This window comes from Bubalus bubalis, chromosome 14, assembly GCF_019923935.1.
Source record: "Bubalus bubalis isolate 160015118507 breed Murrah chromosome 14, NDDB_SH_1, whole genome shotgun sequence".
Taxonomy (NCBI): Eukaryota; Metazoa; Chordata; class Mammalia; order Artiodactyla; family Bovidae; genus Bubalus; species Bubalus bubalis.
In genome coordinates, this window is record NC_059170.1 from 55,204,562 (window position 1) to 55,226,610 (window position 22,049).

The 22,049-nt window shown below is 41.2% G+C and overlaps 1 protein-coding gene across 7 annotated transcripts in view; it reads left to right on the forward strand.

The window, feature by feature from the left end:
• Nucleotides 1-22,049, forward strand: part of FRMD4A (FERM domain containing 4A) — a 515,353-nt gene that overhangs the window by 231,421 nt on the left and 261,883 nt on the right. The window lies entirely within an intron of this gene.

Consider the following 22,049-nt stretch of genomic DNA (forward strand, 5'->3'; position numbering starts at 1 on the left):
TTTTTCCCTAAACTTGAAATCCCTTCATCTGTCTCTTCCCCCACCCCTTTTGGGAATATTTCGCAATGATCCTCTGCTTATGACTGGATTTTACAGTTGATTAGAGAGAATCATCTTGTACCCGGTAGGAACAAACCATGCCTTGCTGCAAAACTATCCACAGGTCATTCACCAGCCTCCACAGGCACCAATTGGCCCGTAGAGCTGACGGCTTCCTCTCTGATTCCTAGGAAGACACACAGTACAGGGAACCCTATTGCTTATCTAGCAGAAACTGGCATTATCAAACACTCAAGAAGGAAGTCAAGTAGCGACAGAAACCTACCCTCTGCTCACTCATCACCCTGCTGTTAAGTTTCTCAGCCAGAGCCCCGTAAGCCAGGAAATCCAGAGAACTTTCTCTGAACAAAGCAGTCTGCCATGAGTGACAGAGGCAGCATCAAATCTGCCCTGTAAAGACCCGACTTAGCCTATTGGGATTTTAGCCGGACGTGCTCCCAACACACATAGTTCTGTGCAACCGTAAGGTCATCTCTGCCTCCAAGTTTTAGATTCAACTTTATCACATTCGTCTCTTCTTGATGGAAATTCAAAGTCTTTTTCTTGCAGAAAAAGATTAATTCTCACACTCTGTCCTGGCCCAGATTAATAATTATTATGATCAGTATGATTAATATTTATTCCTTGCTTATTATTCCTGGGTTTGTCTGCGTGATTTTCATGGACTATCTCATTTAATCTCAACATCATTATAAGGCAGATGTGGTCCCTATTTAACAGATAAGCTAGGGAGTTTCCCAGCGGTCCAGAGGTTAAGACTGCATACTTCCACTGCAGGATGCACAGGTTCGATCCCTGGTTATGGAACTAAGATCCTGTATATCTCATGGTGCGGCCAAAAAGAAAAAAAAAAAAAAAAATAGATGAGCTCATTGAGGCACAGATTGTATAGTTTAATTTGCCCCATTAAAGAGCTGGGAAGTAGCTCAGTCAAGACTCAAATCTGGAGAGGTTGACCCCAGATCTTGCTTTTGTACCACTGCACCTCATTGCCATTGTGCCTGCTGAGAATTTAAATGCCAAAGGTTATATTAAGTTGGCATCAGTTCCCATTTGGGACAATATCAGAAACTAGACTTCCCACTTTGGGGAGCTCTAGTCTCCTCCCCTCTTTTTATTCAGGTGGTAGAATTAGGCTGCCTGCCAACCATTTCTCCAGTTCAGGGTTCTCTCTCCATAACGGACTGTATTTCTCATCTTCAGAAACTGATTTCCCTTTGAAAGTGATGACACTTCATCCCTCCAGACTTGACCATTGAAAACGTTAAATGTGCCTCATTCCTGTGAACAGGGGACCCAAGGCATGGGCAGGCTTGGTGCCAAGAGCAGGTACCTATAGCCCAGGAGCATAGTCTCATCCTGGAGAACATATAAGGAAGTCTTCCAGACAGCCCGCTAATTATTCCATATGGAGAGGAACAGACTGGACAAATTGTGAAACATGGGGCTGTCACTGTTACTACTGGACGAGGGAAATTTACATTTTGTGTGTCGAGCGGTAACGTAATTTAAAAATAAAAATCTGCTGCAGGCTACCATCCCACAAATAACATGCAGCTTGCTGTGCAGCCAAACACTCTACAAATAATAAGGAAATAAAATGTGAGGCTAACAGGATGGCTTGGCGCAGGAAGAAAAGGATCCCAAGCATGTCTAATTACTTTCAAATCAATTTCTAATATGTCACCAAACACTCAATCATATTTGAAATGGGTAGCTCAGCTGGTAGAGAATACACCTGCAATGCAGGAGACCCCAGTTTGATTCCTGGGTTGGGAAGTACCCTGGAAAAGGGATAGGCTAACTGCTCCAGTATTCTTGGGCTTCCTTGGTGGCTCAGATGGTAAAGAATCTGCCTGCAGTGTGGGAGACCTGGGTTCAATCCCTGGGTTGGAAAGATCCCCTGGAGGAGGGCATGGCAACCCACTCTAATATTCTTGCCTGGAGAATCCCCATGGACAGAGGAGCCTGGTGGACTACAGTCCATGGGGTTGCAAAGAGTCGGACATGACTGAGCAGCTAAGCACAATAGTAGAGGCATGGCTTCATAAAATCTCCATGTAACACTATTCCAAATAGGCCTCCTGCTTCTTGTTATTCTGTTACACATCTCTGATAAAGTAGAAGGAAGAGGCAAGGGCATTGGAGAAATTTCCCTGCAGTTTATACACACTGGACCTTCTGAGTGGCTGAGTGTCCATGTGGTCCTCCAGTCCTGGGGTGGACTCAACAGTGATAGAGCCTCATTCCCAGAAGTTCACACCTCCACACCCTGCCACATGGCCACACATCCTCAGAGTAGCCATCCAGCTGGCCTCAGTGCTTACGTGAAATCACAGAATGGGCTACTAAAGAAAACATATAATGTCCACTTATCACTGAATATAAAAAGAAATGAAATGGAGCCACTAAAATTTAAAAATAAACAACTGTTAGTCTTCTATAAAGAGTCTTTATTTTTATTTATTTTTAATTATCTATTTTTGGCTGCACTGGGTCTTCATTGCTACATGGGCCTTTTGTGGTGAGGGTGAGCTAGTTAGTAGTGGTGAGGGTGGGCTACTCTTGAGCCAGAGTAAAGGTGCTCAGGCCTCATTGTGGTGGCTTCTCTTGTTGCAGAGCACAAGCTCTAGAGCTCATGGGCTTCAGTAGCTGTGTTGTGGGCTTAGTTTCTCTGCAACATGTGGAATCTTCCTGGACTAGGGTTCAAACTGTGTCCCCAACATTGGCAGGAGGATTCTTAACCACTGGACCACCAGGAGTGTCCCAGAGTCTTTATTTTTCAATTCCACAGGTTAAAAACAATGCCTTAGATCATTTGCCTCAATCCAAGATACAAATGCCAATCCAAACACTTGTGTAAAGAATTGGATTTTGATTGATTCAAATTCACAGTTCAGTTCAGGATTTTATCTTATTTTATTTTATTGTAAGTAGAAGAGACAAACAGACTCACTTGTGAAATCAGCTAACGATATGTTAAATAGAACCATCCTTTTTCTTCTGGATGAATTTCTACTTTTAAAAATAGATCATTGAGTTATCATTTTGAATCCTGAACACAATTTTTTTGAAAACGTACTCTAAAAATATACTAGGAATTCCAAAAATCAGTTTCATTTCTTAGGATCTCCAGCTTAATGTACATGTTCCAAAAAAGCTTAAATTTCTTGGACTTCTAACACGGCCAACTATTTTAGAATTTAAAAATCAAATTGTGTTCATTTTTCATGTGTTGTTATGAAGTTACAACCTGTCTTCCATACTGACCTCTCTCCCCATGTATAGAGTTTACAGAGCATTTACATTTGTGGTCATGTTAGCTTCACTTTTAAGAGACAGCCTAATGGAATAACTAAACTTTTCCTGATCTTTTCCTGCTACTGGCGGTATTTCTTAGCTATTTTTAAATTATCTTTGGGCTTCCTGCATGGTGCTAGTGGTAAAGAATCTGCCTGCCAATGCAGGAGACACAGGTTCCATCTCTGGGTTGGGAAGATCCCCTGGAGTAGGAAATGGTAACCCACTCCAGTATTTTTACCGGAAAAATTCCATGGACAGAGGAGCCTGGTGGACTACAATCCACATGACTGAGCAGACAGCACAAATTATCTTGCTGCTCCTTGTATCCAGATAGAAGGAAGAAACTAACTGAACCCAATTGAAATTCAGATTTTTTACTTCTTCAGTGGTGTGAGAAAATTAGATATCAATATATGATTTATAGGATGCTGTAAAAATCCATCTTCAAGCAGAAATTCATGGGCAGACATGAATATAGGCTAAATCTAGTGTTATGGTCTGAATGTTTCTAGTCCCTCAATATTCCTATGTTGAAACCTAACCTCTAATGTGATGGTGTTAGGAAGTGAGGTGTCTGAGAAGTGATTAGGTCTTGAGGGTGAAGCCCCCATGAATAGGATTACTGCCCTTATAAAAGAGATCCCAGAGAGATCCTGAACCCTCCCAGCATATGAGGACACAGAAGAAAGTTGGCACTCTGTAGCCCATAACTTTCTTACCAGTCCCAACCAAGCTGGCACCCTGATGTGGGACTTCCAGCCCCCAGAACTCTGAGAAATATATTTCTGTTGTTTATAGGCTACCCAGTTTGTGGTACTTGTTATAGAACCCTGAACAGATTTCCATTATCATGGAATTGGTCTTTCTAAACAGATGGGTTTTACATGCTAGGGGAGAGGATGATGAATGACATTGGGCATCATTCTAAATAGAAATCATAAATAGAGATTTATTTTGAACTCTTTGAATTCTTTGGAAAGGTGGGGGATTCAGTTAAGTAGGAGTAAAGACAGAAATTTCCAAGTGACCCTGCAGCGGCTGTTTATTTCTCTATTCTGGAGTTATCTGGTGCTCAGTGGTGCCTCTGGATGTCTTTATTCCCTTTATTCTGTGTATCCTTGTACATTCTCAGCACACTTTTCCTATTTATCTATGTGAGGAAATTGCCTAAGTCAAGGAGGACACATGAAGATCCATGCACTCAGGGAGCTATGCATGAGGCAAACATCCTCTCTTATGGCTAGAGTCAAAGCTGTTTCCAACAGCAACGGGGGGCCACAAAGAAAATATTGTGTTTATGCTACTGTTTAGAGGAGGTGGCATTAAAGAGCCTGCAAATCAGTATCCAGGTTTATGATCTTTACTTTTGGCTTCTAAGTTACTGGCTGGTCATTGGCACTGCTGTTGTGTTGCTTGTGTCTGTGTGTGTTTTAACTTTTTTTTTTAATACCAGAGTCAAGCTAATTAACAAGACTGTGATAGTTTCCGATATAGATGTATCCATTCTCCCCCAAACTCCCTTCCCATCCAGGCTGCCACATAACATTAAGCAGAGTTCCCTGTGCTATACAGTAGGTCCTTGTTGGTTATCTATTTTAAGTATAGTGGTGTGTACATGTCCATCCCAAACTCCCTAACTATCTCTACCCTACCCTTCCCCGCTGGCAGCCATAAGTTTGTGTTGATTTTTGACTATGGACAAGAGTTGCTCTGGGTATTCCCTTGGCCTTAATCAATACCCACTACAAAAGGGAACAACCTATTAGATCATCTTAGCCCCTCCTTCCCCTGTGTATTAAGGTGCCCAGACAGGATTATTCCCTACATCTCCAGCATCTGGACCAGTCTGGCTGAAAATGACTCCAACAAGGAGGCTTTGATCACCTCTCTGAGGATCTGTGATCACAGACTGAGAGACATTTCCTGACATACAGCCTCGCTTTCTCTGCTCTTCTGTCTCTTCACATGACTCTCAGTAGTGCCCAAAATGCCAAAGGAGAAACAGGTCAAAAGTGAATATACTCCTTCACTCTGGTTTTCAGATCTCTGCAGCCAAGAATTTCTTTTTTGAACCAGATGCCCAAATGTAAGAAATCAAAGTTGATTTCCTTGAGCAGCAATTTTTACCATGTACACTTTCAATCAATCAGATACATGTACAGATACACTCTTATATTTATAAAAACAAAAAACAAAAGAACACCTTTCACTACAATGGAAAATTTCATAGTGTTAAACTAAAAATAGGTTTCTCTGGGGACTTAGTCATTAAAGAGACCTCCTGCAATGCAGGAGACTCAAGTCCTGTCCCTGAGTTGGGAAGATCCCCTGGAGGACAACGGCATGGCAACCCACTCCAGTATTCTTGCCTGGAGAATCCCATGGACAGAGGAACCTGGCAGGCTATAGTCCATAAGGTTGCAGAGTCAAACACAACTGAGTGTACATGCACACATACAATGAAGAGGGGGGTAAGATTTAAAAACATTGGCATTCTCCTCTTGCCAAAAGTAACTTTCTTGGGGCAATGATCTGAATAAACAGGAATAAAGTGGGAACTGATCAGATTAGCAAGGCTGAATCTTTATACACAAAAGTAAGCATACAAGTGCTTTTGGCTGATTATAAAAACTGCCCTTAGAGGAAATTCTTCCTATGATGTTTACATCTCTTTCTCTCTTGCCCCAGTGGTCAAGTTCAAGCCCTATCCTAGGTGCCTTGATTGAATCTCAATCCTGACCAGGGACGTGATCAGTCTTAGCCGTCCTGGTGGTCTCTCTAAGGGACTTCAGTGTCTCTCCAATGATGTCACTGGGCAGACATGCAGCCAATAGTCGGTGAAGAAATAGTTCAGTTGAATTCTCTATGAAGTCATTCTTTCAACAAGTGTCTGTGATATGCCAGATACTTGTCCAAACGCTGGGGATAAAGCAGAGAACAAAACATGCCCATCCCCATCTTCATGGGAGTCCCTTTGTGTAAAACAGGGTAGCAGAAAATAAACACACCTGTACTGTATCCCATGATGGGCAATGCCACAAAGCAAAGTGAAGCAGCGTAGGAGGGCAAAGAGAGGCAGCAGGGGAAAGGATGTGGTTTAGACTGGGTGATCCATATGGCTTTCCACTGAGAGAAGCCCTATGTACACCACCAGACTCTATCAGGGGAAAGAGAGTTCCAGGCAGAGGGAACAGTAAGTGCAATGGCCAGGAGGAGGGAACATGGCTTGTCCAGGGACTGGAATAAAGGGAGGGAGAGAGAAGGACAGCGGGAGGAGATGAATGAGAGTCAGGAAAAAGTGTTCCAGATAATGTTAATTTTTTTCTAGGCTGGTGTATACACTTTAGATTTTACTCTGAATCAGATGGGAAGTATTAGAGAAATCTGAGCTGAGACATAATGTGCTCGGGCTTATGACTTTAAAGAACTGTTCTAGGCTTTCTATTTTGTTCCATTGGTCTGTATTTCTGTCTTTGTGCCAGTACCATACTGTCTTGATGACTGTGGCTTTGTAGTAGAGCCTGAAGTCAGGCAGGTTGATTCCTCCAGTTCCATTCTTCTTTCTCAAGATTGCTTTGGCTATTCAAGGTTTTTTGTATTTCCATACAAATTGTGAAATTACTGAGGGATGGTATAGGGAGGGAGGTGGGAGGGGGGTTCAGGACTGGGAACATGTGTACACCCGTGGCAGATTCATGTTGATGTATGGCAAAACCAATACAATATTGTAAAGTAATTAGCCTCTAATTAAAATAAATAAATTTAAATTAAAAAAAAAAAAAGAACTGTTCTAACCACTGCTGGCCCAGCTGCCACAGCCTGACTTAAATTGTGATGCCAGTAATTTGGAAGCCGAAAAGTCCACACTCAGGAACACCAGGCTGGTGGCTGGTGTGTTGTGTCCTTGACCTTTTCACTTGGCCTTGGTCTTGGTAAACACCTGAGGAAGAAAGTGGTTTATTTACATGTACACTATAGCATCCCCCTCAAGGGAATGTTGGCAAGTTTATAAAATTCAAATAGATGGACTTTTTTTTAATATATCAAACTGCTCCTGGAAAGACTCACTCCCACAGAGTCTTCTACTCTGATTTATTCTGTGTCTAAAATGTGCGTACTTTGTTATTTCTTTCAAGAAAATACACAATAACCCTTGGTTATCATTTTGGATGGAGTGCATTTTTTTCACCCATTTTCTCAGTTCTTACAAGTATAATTTAGCCAGAGAATGAACTACTCCCAGTTAGTTATAATACTGCATAGCAAATCAGTCCACTGTTTGAATATCATCTATTTATTGCTGACAATTGCTGTAGTCTGAAGAAGTTGTAAATAGACAGACATGGCAGAAACAGTCAACATTTCTGTCACATGCTTCATTGTAATGATTCAGTTCTATTGACTATATCCTAGAAAGAGGAAAAAAAATGACAAAGCACTGAACTTGCTGGTTTCTGAATTATTTTTAAGCAGCATCATCTGATTCTAATTGTGTCTCATATTTTGGCTTTTTCTAATCAGAAGCAGTGTGCTCTTGTCATTAGAATAATAAAACGAGAATTGCATCTACTACTGTGAGTCAACATGGGAGGAGAATGAGAACTTTTTATTTTAGAGCAGACTCCACTTACCCTATAGACAGAAATCAATCTTCTCTAATCCCACAAAATAAATAACCTGGTTCTAACTTCTGTGTGACCTTGAGCAAGTCGCTTAACCTCTCTGGATTCTACCTTCTCCTATAAAATAACAAGAGTTGGACCACATATTCGCAAACAAATTTTCTGGCTACATAAATATCTTTAATTGCTGTTATAACACATGGATTAACATTGCTCTTAAAGACCACTGTCCATCTGCTTACTTTCATAGTTCCTTAACTTCTTATTCTTCACTACGTATCAACAGTATCAGGGATAGGCAGATAGAAGATGGACAGGTGAATTGCCGTGTCTTAGTTCAGGCTGCTATTTTTTAAAAATACCCTAGATGAGATGGATTAAACAACAGAAATTTATTTCTCATAGTTCTGGAGGCCAGGAAGTCCAAGGTCAAGGTGCCAGCAGAGTGGTGTCTGGCAAGGGCTCTCTTCCCAGTTTGCAGATGGCCACCCTTTCACTGTGTCCTCACATCACAGGGAGGGAGCTCTGGTGGTTTCTCCCTCTTCTTCTTTTTTTTAAAAAATATTTTATTTATTTACCTGATTGTGCCAAGTCTTCGGAGAAGGCGATGGCACCCCACTCCAGTCCTCTTGCCTAGAAAATCCCATGGATGGAGGAGCCTGGTAGGCTGCAGTCCATGGGGTCTCGAAGAGTCGGACACAACTGAGCGACTTCACTTTCAGTTTTCACCTTCATGCATTGGAGAAGGAAATGGCAGCCCACTCCAGTGTTCTTTCCCGGAGAATCCCAGGGATGGGGGAGCCTGCTGGGCTGCTGTCTATGGGGTCACACAGAGTCGGACACGACTGAAGCGACTTAGCAGCAGCAGCAGTGCCAAGTCTTAGTTGCAGCACACAGGATCTTTAATTGCAGCAGGTGAACTCTTAGTTGTGGCAAGCGGGATCTAGTTCCCCAACCAGGGATCAAACCCGGGCTCCCTGCATCAGGAGCACAGAGTTTTAGCCACTGGATCACCAGAGATGTCCTTCTTCCTCTTCTTACAAAGACACTAATCTCAATCTCATGACCTCATCCAGCCCTAATCACCTCCCAAGGACCCCATCATATTGAGGGTTAAAACTCCAGCATATGAATTTGGTGGGGGACAAATTCAGTCCGTAGCAGCTGCCATACAAAATTTCTGAATTCTTAACATAAGGAGGCAAAGCTTGCTAGAGAAACAATATAGAATAATGTGAGGACACTGGAACCATGCTGTCTGAGTTTGAATTTCATCTTGTCGCTCACTAGCTCTGTGACTCTTCCTTATCTGTACAATGGGGATAAAGTGTTAAGTGACTTAAGATAAATAGAGTGCTTGGCACAATGCCTGACCACAGTAAGAATTTACATCTGTATGTTACTGTTCTGCTATTGAAGCATCTGTACAGAACTCCTCCCATTCTAAGAGCAACAGAAGGATTTTTCAAAGAAAAAGAAAACAATGCACTAAATATAGAAACTGGCTCCCAGGCCCTTTTAAACATAATGTGTGTAAAAAAATTTTTGGAATAATAATGAAGAGTACTTGCCTGAAACAAAGCACTCCCAGGGGATAACCAGTGTTTGATTTCTGACTTCCTAGGACTGTTGGGGAAATACTCTCAGGTACAGTGGTTTTCCAATATACATCCACAATATTAAAACTCAAGTTCTGATAATGTGTCTGAATCTGAGTGCAACTAAAGGGTATGTTGTACTATAGGTTCTAACACCCTAGAAAGAATACTTATAATCACCTTGAAGAATTTTCCAGAACCTCATTCTGGAAAAATGAGCTCAATATACCAAATAATTGGGTCTAAATAACTGAGTAGGAGTAGGTGAGGGCAGGTGGGGTTTGAGGGAGGTGATGCCGGAGTTCAGTTAAAGAATCTTGTCATGACCTTAAGGACAGCATGCAGTGTTGTCCTGCTGCTGCTGCTGCTAAGTCGCTTCATTCGTGTCCGACTCTGTGCGACCCCATAGATGGCAGCTCACCAGGCTCCTCCGTCCCCGGGATTCTCCAGGCAAGAACACTGGAGTGGGCTGCCATTTCCTTCTCCAATGCATGAAGGTGAAAAGTGAAAGTGAAGTCACTCAGTCATGTCCGACCCTTCACAACCCCATAGACTGCAGCCCACCAGGCTCCTCAGTCCATGGGATTCTCCAGGCAAGAGTACTGGAGTGGGGTGCCATTGTCCTAGCAAGACCCAAATGTTTGGATGGAAACTACATCAGTAGCTACATAGTTTTGCTTCCACCAAAATAGTGCCTAGATGTTAGAGGAATGCTAAAATGCCTGACTTTATTTTTCTTCATCTAACTGCTTTCAGATAGATTTGCTGCGACTCTGAAATTGCTTTTCCCTTGAAGGCATTCTCCCATTGCTGTAAACTTGACCAATTTAAACCCCCACCTCCCCTCCTGACTGATGGGAGAGGTATGGGACTGTGGAGGGAGAGTTTTCAGTGGCGTCTTTGATGGTCAGGTGTACATTTGGGGGCAGAATTTCAATCCAGACTTTAAAAAAATTAAGATTTCTAAAGAGATACTCTTGCACTTAATTGCTACTTTTTCATTCATTGGCACTTTTTATTGTATATAAATATACATCATTGTGACACATTTTCTACACTCTAAGTCAAGCAATAATGCATTATTCTTTGAGATATATATTCTGCAAGCATATTTCTGAAAGTCTCTAGCTCTAAGTTTTCTTTCCTTCTTGAACCCTTCCTTTCAAACTGTTTATGCTATTGCTGCCCAGAAGTAAAGTGGGGCAGCACACAACTGGAAAAAACAGGAATCGAGTTGCTTATTAACTCATTAGTACAATGATGAATGAGCAGCTTCCTAAGTAAAATGAGCCCCAACTGCAGTGTAAACAAAGTCACCGACCACCGGCTTATTTAAAAGTCACCACATTAGAACAGGATTTCCTTTTTAATCTTTTTTGCTAAGGGACTTTTTTTTTTTTTTTTTTTTTGCACATCAACCTTATTCATTAATGTTATCTTTTAAACTCACTTATTTAACATGGCTGGACCTAGAGATTATCATACTAACTGAAGCAAGTCAGACAGAGAAAAACAAATTATCATGTGATATCGCTTATATGTGGAATCTTAAAAAAAAAATGGTAGAGATGAAGTTCTTTACAGATGAGAAACAGACTCACAGACATAGAAAACAAACTTATGGTTACCAAAGGGGAAAGTGGGGGAAGAGATAAATTCAGAGTATGGGATTAAGACACATACTAATATATATAACATAGATAAAACAACATGGCCCTACTGTATAGCACAAGGAACCATATTCAATAACTTGTAACAACCTGTAATGAAAAAAGAATCTGAAAAAGAATAGATAAATGCATGCAACTGAATCACTCTGCTGTACATGTGAAACCAGCATAACTTTGTAAATGAAGCATAATGAAAAAAAGAAAAAACACTCAAAACTTTCTCCTGCTTCTATAAGTCAAACTTCAATAGCCTTTTCAGTGAAAGCTGGCAATAAGCTGAAGTTCAAGTTTTGCTTTGCTTGGAAGTTTTTGTTTTATTTCCTTTTCATTGTAAAGTAGATATTAACTTTCAGCACCTGTGGCTGATTCGTGACGATGTGTGGCCGGGGCCACCACAGAGTTGTGAAGTGATTGTCCTCTAATTAAAATAAATAAATACATTTTTAAAAAAATCAACAACTAAATTATCAAACAGTAAAATTTTACAAAAAAACTTAGTGAGAGAGGCAGAGGTTTTCAAAGAATGTCATATTTTTCTATGTGTACATAGAAACAAATGTGTAATCAATATCTAATATCACAAAATAAATTCTACCCAAATTTTTGTGCACCCCCCACACACATATCTATTGTAATTGCAACCATTTCCTAAGCAAGTATGGAAGAAACCAGAGAATACAGTATTTCCTCTTTAGCACCCAATCAAATAGCACTTTGGAAATTAAGAGAAACCTAAATCTAAGACGAAGCCGCCCAAAGCAAGATATCTATAAATGAGCTATAAAGATACCAAGTAGAATGGAACCTGGGAATTAGGGGACATTTGGACTTCCCTGATAGCCCAGTTGCTAAATTATCCACCTGCAATGCAGGAGACCCTGGTTTGATTCCTGGGGCAGGAAGATCTGCTGGAGAACGTATAGGCTACCCACTCCAGTATTCTTGGGCTTCCCTTGTGGCTCAGCTGGTAAAGAATCTGCCTGCAATGCAGGAGCCCTCGGTTCGATCCCTAGGTTGGGAATATCCCCTGGAGAAGGGAAAGGCTACCCACTCCAGTATTCTGGCCTGGAGAAGTCCATGGACTGTATAGTCCATTAGGGTCGCAAAGAGTCAGACACAACTGAGTGACTTTCACTATCATTTAAATATGTATTTGAAATCCTTTGTGTGTGTGTTTTGTTTTTACAAAGCCTATTTTGCTTTGTTTTACAATATTCTTTTTTTAATTAATTTTTCTTGGCATATAATTGCTTTACAATATCATGAACAAATGAATCAGCCATGCATATACATATATCCCCTTTTGGACTTCCAAACAAAATTGGGTCCTTTGTAAAGACATGGATGGACTTAGAGAGTGGCATACAGAGTGAAGTAAGTCAGAAAGAGAAAAATAGATGTCATATAGTAACATACATCTGGAAAAAGGGTACAGATGATCTTATTTGTTTCACAATAGTCTTGATTGAGATCCATAACTCACACTTAGCATGGTTCCTTTATCACCTGGTCTAGAGCTTTGCCAATAGTAGACATTCTATAAACATCAGTAAAGTGAATGAATAAATGGATGAATAAATGACTCTCAAAGCCTCCTTGCAAAATGATGTTGGGACCCCAGTTGGGGCTAGGATGGGGTCATTGAAACTAGAAATATCATTTGACATGTATTAATTCAACAAGAATTTACTGAGCTTAGTATGTGTCAGTATCATTCAAGGCTCTGAGATACAACACAGAACAAAGTGGCTAAAAACAATGCCTTCAGGAAATCATCTAATATGGAGAAACAGGCAATGGACAAATCATCAAGCATATTGTTAGGAAATGATGAGTACAAAGGAGAAAAACAAATCAGTAATCAGGGAGAGAACGTGCTGTGGGCAATTTTAGAACAAGGATCTCCTTTTTTTTTTTTATTTTTTAGAGTTTTATTGGAGTATGGTTGATTTATAATCTTGCGTTAGTTTTGAGTATACAGCAAAGTGAATCAGTTATAAACATACATATATCTACTCTTTTTTAGATTTTTTTCCCATGTAGGTCATTATAGAGTATTAAGTAGAGTTCCTGTGTTATACAGTAGGTCCTTATTAGTTACCTATTTTATATGTAGTAGTGTCAGTATATCAACCCCAATCTCTCAATTTATCCTTCCCTTTCCCTCCTGGTGGACTTCCCTGGTGGCTCAGACGGTAAAGCGTCTGCCTGGTGCTGGCTTGGATCTCCTGTCCCATCTGCCTGTGGTATGAGGGGTACATCTCTGTCACTCCTGCCAACTTGGGAACCAAGGAAGCCTGTAATGGTGTGTTTCTGTTCTGCTCAGAGTTGCTGCCTCGTGAAGTTTGATATTTACAGTTTCCGGGAGACCCGGGTTCGATCCCTGGGTCGGGAAGATCCCCTGGAGAAGGAAATGGCAACCCACTCCAGTATTCTTGCCTGGAAAATCCCGTGGATGGAGGAGCTTGGTTGGCTACTGTCCATGGGGTTGCAAAGAGTCGGACACGACTGAGTAACTTCACTACACTTCCCTCATGGTAACCATAAGTTTGTTTCCTACATCTATGACTTTGTTTCTATTTTGTAAAATTCTAATAGCAGATGAGTTGATTTCTCCCCACTGGAATACTGTGGACTAAAGTAGTAGCAACCACTTTCCATGAAGTGCTTTATAGTTTACTATGCTCTCTTGTACGTTTTGCTTAATTTATCTCCCTTTTTATTGGTGATAAAACTGAGGGTCCGAAGCTGGTTAAACAGTTTTAGCCAGAGCCATACATCCAGTGAGGATGGTGCCTGGTGCTGGCTTGGATCTCCTGTCCCATCTGCCTGTGGTATGAGGGGTACATCTCTGTCACTCCTGCCAACTTGGGAACCAAGGAAGCCTGTAATGGTGTGTTTCTGTTCTGCTCAGAGTTGCTGCCTCGTGAAGTTTGATATTTACAGTTTCCAGGTTTGGATTTTTTTTCTTTCCCTAGGGGGAATTAAAGTACAATGTGTGCTTATTACTAAAAAAAATGTTTTGTTCAGAGTATTAAGATACAAAAAAAGAGAAGAATTGGGTAAAGTCAAAGAATTTCCCGACAATCCATCCCATACTTATAAATTTTGAATCAGGCCCTAGCTGCCACAATCGGTGCCACACACATTTGTCATCTGGGCCATTGCCTGACTTGTTATTCATTAAATTCAAGGCACTACTTGGTGATGAGAGTCTTTATCAGATAGTATGACTCATTCCTGCTATACTGAATTTTTTAAAATTTCATTTATAATTTCAATTAAGTTTTGAGAGCTGAAACTTCCGTAGGCCCACAGAGATGATTCTTTTCCCATTTAGAATTATCCAAGTATAAAATCTCACAGCAAATTTGTCAAACATAGAGCTTTCATTTTAAATCCACTCAACCACTGTTTCAGGAGAGTCCTAAGATCATAGCCTGGTTTTTTTTTTTTAATGAAAATGAAGAGAATGTTTTTCTTCATCCCCTAAAAGCAAGTGAACAAACAAAAAAAAAGCACTAACCAACAAATATTTACTGAAAACCTGGCATCATTTTATTAAAGTGCTGACTCAAAACTAGAGAAAAATATAGATGTGGGAAGCAGATGCAGAGGTTTGAATTCCAGTTTTGTTTCTCATTGAGTAACCTATGCAAGTTAGCCACTAAACCTCAGTTTCTTCTTCTGTAAAGTGGGCATAACACCTGCTTTGAAATGTCATTATAGGAATTAAATGAAACATAGGCTGTTACATATCTGGCACATAAATAGATAGTCAATAAATGGAATTATTACAGGGCTATTGAATGCCAATTATACACCTGTTGGCCCTTTCCTCCAGGGCAATGAGAACTTGACTTGGGCTACAAGCTCCCAAAGCCAGAGGGGGTGGACAGGGCTAAACCCCAAGAGCAGCCAAAGGAGCAATGAGGTCCAGGAGCTGGATGAAAAGCAGCCTCAAGAAGTGAGGAACCATCCAGAAAACCCAAGAGAGAAGGCAGAAAGCAAAACCAGAGTGAAGAGTCTGGAGTGGGGACCAGGCAGCTTGAAGTGTGTGGTTGAGTTGACAGAACTGAGAGGGGCTCTCTGAAACAGTCTGCGGTGGTGGTGGGGGGAGGGGGGGCTGGATAAGATGAAACCTTCTAGAGGATTCCAGGCCAAGCTAGGTCAGGCAGCCTTTGAGGACGAGGAACTCAATAAATGAACAGCAGACTCCTATCTTGGAGGGATCTGCATTTCTAATTGACCTGCAGTCAGCGCCATTCCAGATAGTGCTTACTTCTCAAAGTCCATGCCTTCAGCACTGCTTAAAGTCAGACAACGTTACGTTTGTTTTCTGAATACAAATTACTAGTGTTGGGAACCCATAGAGCCTGAGCCAGCCACCCAAATGGAACTCTTCGTTGGTGGTACTTGCTCCCTGACTCCGAGACTCAGAGGGAACTCAGGGTCAGGAGTCCATTTGCCCACCCAGGGAGGGCTTCTCACCTGCAGGATCACAGGTGGTGCCTAGCCCCTGCAGGGACACCCACCCACTGTGTCACAAGGAGGCCGCCCCATCGGTTAGCAGCTCTGAGTTACAAAGTTACAGTAAAGTCTGCACTCTTAAAGCCCCTCTGTCCCCACAGGGATCTAGTTTCCTGTACCAGCACTTAACACACCAGGTCTCCCTGAAATCAATTCTCCAGGTAGCTGGCTCCTGCCTTCCCTCACCAGAGCTATTCTTTCAAGGACTAAACATCACTGTTCCCTTCAATCACTGAAGTTGGCTCTGAAAGCTTTGCATCCCTAATTATGTTCATCTTGACACAGTTAAAATTGCAAGCATTCATCTTAAAATGTAGCCCATGAAATTAAACTCAGTAATTCGCATATGTTCTAAATATATAGGTCCTATAACCCCCTCTGTTAACACTCTGGTTTACTTTGTGTACTAATATTGCACGAGATTTTGAGCCAACCCTGTAACACTCCAGGTTCCTAATTAAGTGTGTCATCAACAAAATTCAGGATATTTTTTTAGTACTGCTTTTTTTCATCCTATGTATATGCAGTTGGTTTGGTTAAAACCATATTTCCTGTTGTTAAGTCCATCATTCTCATAACGCTTCTCAGACCTTTATGAATTCTGCTTTTTAGCTCTCTTAAGTTTTGGTCATTTTGAAAATCTGGTAAGAATTCTTCATAGTTTCAACGAAGGGATTACTAAAAATAGTTATAATGTACATATCTGTACATGAACAAGTTTCTGTGCCACAACCAGGGACCAATAAAACTCTTATTAGACTACAACTGTTATTATTTTGAGTAATATTGAATGCCATTGATTATTGATATTAGTCAATACTATTAATTTAGCATACTGTTGATAATGGTTTTACTGTCAGTACTCATCACAGGCATATTGAATACAGTTACTTAATATTTATTATATCATTTCATTAATTGACATTCTTTGCACATGGTTATTTTATGTTATGAACTTGCCCATGGTAAGGGTATACTCCTATTTGTTTTAATTTTTATCTTATTTCAAATTTTTGTTTTGTATTGGGGCATAGTTGATTAACAGTGTTGCTAGTTTCAGGTGTACAACGAAGTGATTCAGTTACACATATACATATATCCTTTTTCAACTTTTTTTCCCATTCAAGTTATTATAGTACATTGAACAGAGTTCCCTGTGTTACACAGTAGGTCCTTGTTGGTTATCTATTTTAAATATAGCAGTGTGTATATGTTAATCCCAAACTCCTAATTTATCCCTCCCCCAGATGTGTTCAGTTTCTAAATCGTGTCTGACTCTTTACAGCCCCATGGACTACAGCACACCAGGCTCCTCTGTCCCCCACTATCTCCCAGAGTTTGCTCAGATTCATGTCGTTGAGTTTGAATAAGCTCTGGGAGTTGGTAAAATGGACAGGGAAGCCTGGCATGCTGCAGTCCATGGGGTCACAAAGAGTCAGACACGACTGAGCGACTGAACTGAACTGAACTGATGTCCACTGAGTCAGTGATGCTATCTAACCATATCATGCTCAGCTCTCCCTTCTCCTTTGCCTTCAATCTTTCCCAGCATCAGGGTCTTTTCAAATAAGTCAGCTTTTCGCATCAGGTGGCCAAAGTATTGGAACTTCAGCATTCATCCTTCCCATGAATACTCAGGGTTGATTTCTTTTAGGATTGACTGGTTTGATCTCCTTGCAGTCCAGGGGACTCTGAAGAGTCTTCTCCAGCACCATAATTCGAAAGCATCAATTCTTCAGCGTTCAGACTTCTTTATGATCCAACTCTCACATCCATATATGACTACTGGAAAAACCATAGCTTTGACTATACGGACACCAAGACTCACTCCTTTTTGAATGTTTTCAGACCTCATGTTACAATTATAGAATTCAGGAGAGAATTTGTATGAGAAACTTTGTAAAATACTTCACTGAAAGTAAAGTATACCCTGTCGATTAGCCTTAGCAAAATGGAAACCAGGACACCTTTACAACAGGAGGTGTCCACTGGTGCCTTCCCCTTCTTGGACACAGCAGGGGCCACAGCTGAGTCACTTGATAGCTCTTCATCTTGCCCATAGCCATCTTCTCTTTTGCAGGATGCAAATGTGCCCCCAGGGAGGTAGAGAGGTGTTGGGTATACATATGGTCAAGCCTCATCTCACCTTCCAGACTTCTTTACCCACTCAATACACTTGCCTTTCGGAGGCTCTGCCCTCTATCTCTACAATCGCAACTTCCACATGATATACCTCCCTCCTGGCCACAGCCATTCCCATCTCATAAACTATGTACTTACTCACTTATTTGTTTATTGCCTGGCTCCTCCACTAGAATGGCAGCTTCATGAGTGGAGGGACAGGATGGCTGCACCAATTTACATTCCCACCAACAATGTACTAGGGTTCCCTTTAAAGGCTGTAGTTTTGGTGGGGGTGGAGTGGGGTTGGTGGTGGTTTGTTTTTATTTGCATTCCATGAAGAAAACTAACAATTCATCTCTGAGTTTGAAAATTTCAGCCAGCAGTTTCCTCTGGCTGAGGGAAAAGATATGCTCAGGAAGCTATTCTTTTTAAAAGTCAAATTTCCGAGACCCTTTTCCTTTTCTTAAAGTTTTCTTAAAAAGACAAATTTTAAAAGTACTAGATTTTTGCCATGAAACTGCCAGGGGCTTAAAAGTGGAGCATTCTTGATAAATGATGCAGTGGCTACTGGTGCAGGCACAGGGCACAATGGTGTGATACAGCTGTTTGTCACAGGCGGTGCCCATGTGTATATGATTATTTTCTGGTTCCAGTGGCTGTTGGGCTCAATAAGAACATTCATATATTTTGTTGAAAAAAAATTATGTTATTTGCCATCAGTTCAGTTCAGTCACTCAGTCGTGTCCAACTCTTTTCAACCCCATGGACTGCAGCATGCCAGGCCTCCCTGTCCATCACCAACTCCTGGAGCTTACTCAAACTCATGTCCATCAAGTTGGTGATGCCATCCAACCATCTCATCCTCTGTCGTCCCCTTCTCCTACCGCCTTCAATCTTGCCCAGCGTCAGGGTCTTTTCCAATGAGTTAGTTCTTCACATCAGATGGCCAAAGTATTGGAGCTTCAGCATCGGTCCTTCCAATGAATATTCAAGACTGATTTCCTTTAGGATGGACTGGTTGGATCTCCTTGCAGTCCAAGGGACTCTCAAGAGTCTTCTCCAACACCACAGTTCAAAAGCATCCATTCTTTGGTGCTCAGCTTTCTTTATTGTCCAACTCTCACATCTATACATGACTACTGGAAAAACCATAACTGACTAGATGGACTTTTGTTGGCAGAGTAACGTCTCTGCTTTTTAATATGCTATCTGGGTTGGTCATAGCTTTTCTTCCAAGGAGCAAGTGTCTTTTAATTTCATGGCTGCAGTCACCATCTGCAGTGATTTTGGAGCCCCCCAAAATAAAGTCTCTCACTGTTTCCATTGTTTCTCCACCTTTTTGCCATGAAGTGATGGAACCAGATGCCATGATCTTAGTTTTCTGAATATTGAGTTTTAAGCCAACTTTTTCACTCTCCTCTTTCACTTTCATCAAGAGGCTCTTTAGTTCTTCTTCACTTTCTGCCATAAGGGTGGTGTCATCTGCATATCTGAGGTTATTGATATTTCTCCCGGCAATCTTGATACCAGCTTGTGCTTCATCCAGTCCAGCATTTCTCATGATGTCCTCTGCATATAAGTTAAATAAGCAGGTGACAATATACAGCCTTGATGTACTCCTTTCCCGATTTGGAACCAGTCTGTTGTTCCACATCCAGTTATAACTGTTGCTTCTTGACCTGCATACAGATTTCTCAGGAGGCAGGCCAGGTGGTCTGGTATTCCCATCTCTTGAAGAATTTTCCATGGTTTGTTGTGATCCACACAGTCAAATGCTTTGGCATAGTCAATAAAGCAGATATTTTTCTGGAACTCTCTTGCTTTTTCAATGATTCAGTGTATGTTGGCAATTTGATCTCTGGCTCCTCTGCCTTTTCTAAATCCAGCTTGAACATCTGGAAATTCATGGCTCACATACTGTTGAAGCCTGGTATGGAGAATTTTGAGCATTACTTTGCTAGTGTGTAAGATGAGTGCAATTGTATGGCAGTTTGAGCATTCTCTAGCATTGCCTTTCTTTGGGATTGGAATGAAAACTGACCTTTTCCAGTCCCGTGGCCACTGCTGAGTTTTCCAAATTTGCTGGCATATTGAGTGCAGCACTTTAACAGCATCATCTTTTAGGATTTGAAAGAGCTCAGTTGGAATTTCATCACCTCCATTAGCTTTGTTCGTAGTGATGCTTCCTAAGGCCCACTTGACCTTGCATTCCAGGATGCCTGGATTCAAATCTGCCTCTTTCTGGGTATGAACTTTCAGCAAGTTACTTAATGTTTCTGAGCCTCATTTTCTGGATCTATATAATGGAAATTGATAATACCTACTGTTGAAGCAATCCAAGTACAGATTGGAAAAGAATTTCCAGACACGCAGCATTTCATAATGGAGTGAGTTTATTAAGAACGAACAGCAGAAATAACGTGGGCACTGCCAGTGCAGTGGGCCAACCTCCTGACAGACCAAGGAGAGTCAACCATTTTTCTTGGGTTAGTAACCAATTTTTATAACCTCAAGACAAAGAAAATTCCTGCTGGAAGGTTGGCAGTAGGTGATTGGTTAAGGTGCCATAGAGTGACTACTGGGGTGGGCATTTTTGCCTAATTTGGGGTCAGGAAGCCTGCTGGCAATGGTCAAGGGGGCTTTTGGCAACAGTTACAAAGGGGCTCAGCCACCTTCAGAGGCGGCCTTGGTTCTGGGCTCTGCTTCTGTGGCCTTGGGGCAAGGCCTCCCACCTGTGGCCTTGGGGCTGGACTCAACACCTACTTGCAGTGTTGCTGCAGGAATTAAAGATGATTCACATAATGTTCCTGGTGCCATTCAATAAATAATAGCCATTATTATTATTCTTATCTGATCCCAGTTTAGGTTATAACCATTTCCAAGGGAATTTTCTTTGCAAATAGCACAGAAGGCATCCTCTGAAGATTCTAAAGGTACTTTCCTTTGTCTCTGCTGTATCCACTCTTCTACTGAACACTCAAGACCAAAACTCCCCTCAAGCATCCTCACCCCAGGCTTCCCTGGTAGCTCAGCTGGTAAAGAATCTGCCTGCAATGTGGGAGACCTAGGTTCTATCCCTGGGTTGGGAAGATGCCCTGGGGAATGGAATGGCTGTCCACTCCACTATTCTGGCCTGGAGCATTCCATGGACTGTTTAGTCCATGGGGTCACAAAGAGTCGGACAGGACTGAGCAACTTTCACATCCTCAGCTCTGCCTGAGAGCAGCTATTCAGACCACAGTGTTTATTTCTTTATTTTGCACTTTTGAAAGAGTGAGAAAGAGGGTGGAATCCAAGAAAGCACCCTTAAGGGTCTTCCCAAGACCCCATTCAAGAAGAATATAAAAGAATATAAACCAAGGAAGAACCTTGTGTTTTGGAAAGTCAACATCAAAACGGTTTAGAGTTTACTAAGTAGAGACTGAGAGGGGAGATGGAAAAATATCCATTTCAAGATAAAATTTACAGCTGCAGGATTATTAAGTGTTTTCATCAGGGCTCCACGAATGCTTTTAGGAATCTTTAGAACACAGTGCAGAAGTTCCGCACTGCCAACAGTGGATACACACTGCACAGCTCACCCTGGCTCATTTATAGCTTCAGATTGACTATAATTTAGGCCACTTTTATTAAAACAATTACAGGGAATTGCATATAAACACTGATCAAATGCTGTTTCCTACCATCACAGATGCTTCTTCTGTTTTTTATTAGCTGAATGGATTCACTTAAAAAATCTACTGGATAATGATCATAATACTTAGCCAAAAAACAGTGATAAAGCAACATTAAATATACTGTATACAGATGAACAAAGTTGGAGGACTTCAAGGATTCACTTAAAAAATCTACTGGATAATGATCATAATGCTTAGTCAAAAAACAGTGATAAAGCAACATTAAGTATACTGTATACAGATGAACAAAGTTGGAGGACTTCAAGGATTCACTTAAAAAATCTACTGGATAATGATCATAATGCTTAGCCAAAAAACAGCGATAAAGCAACATTAAATATACTGTATACAGATGAACAAAGTTGGAGGACTTCAAATAAAATAAAACCCAAAAATAAGCACCACCATGATTCCTACCTTGGAGGAAATCCTGAGTGAGGCATGCAGACAAATGCAGAAATGGTT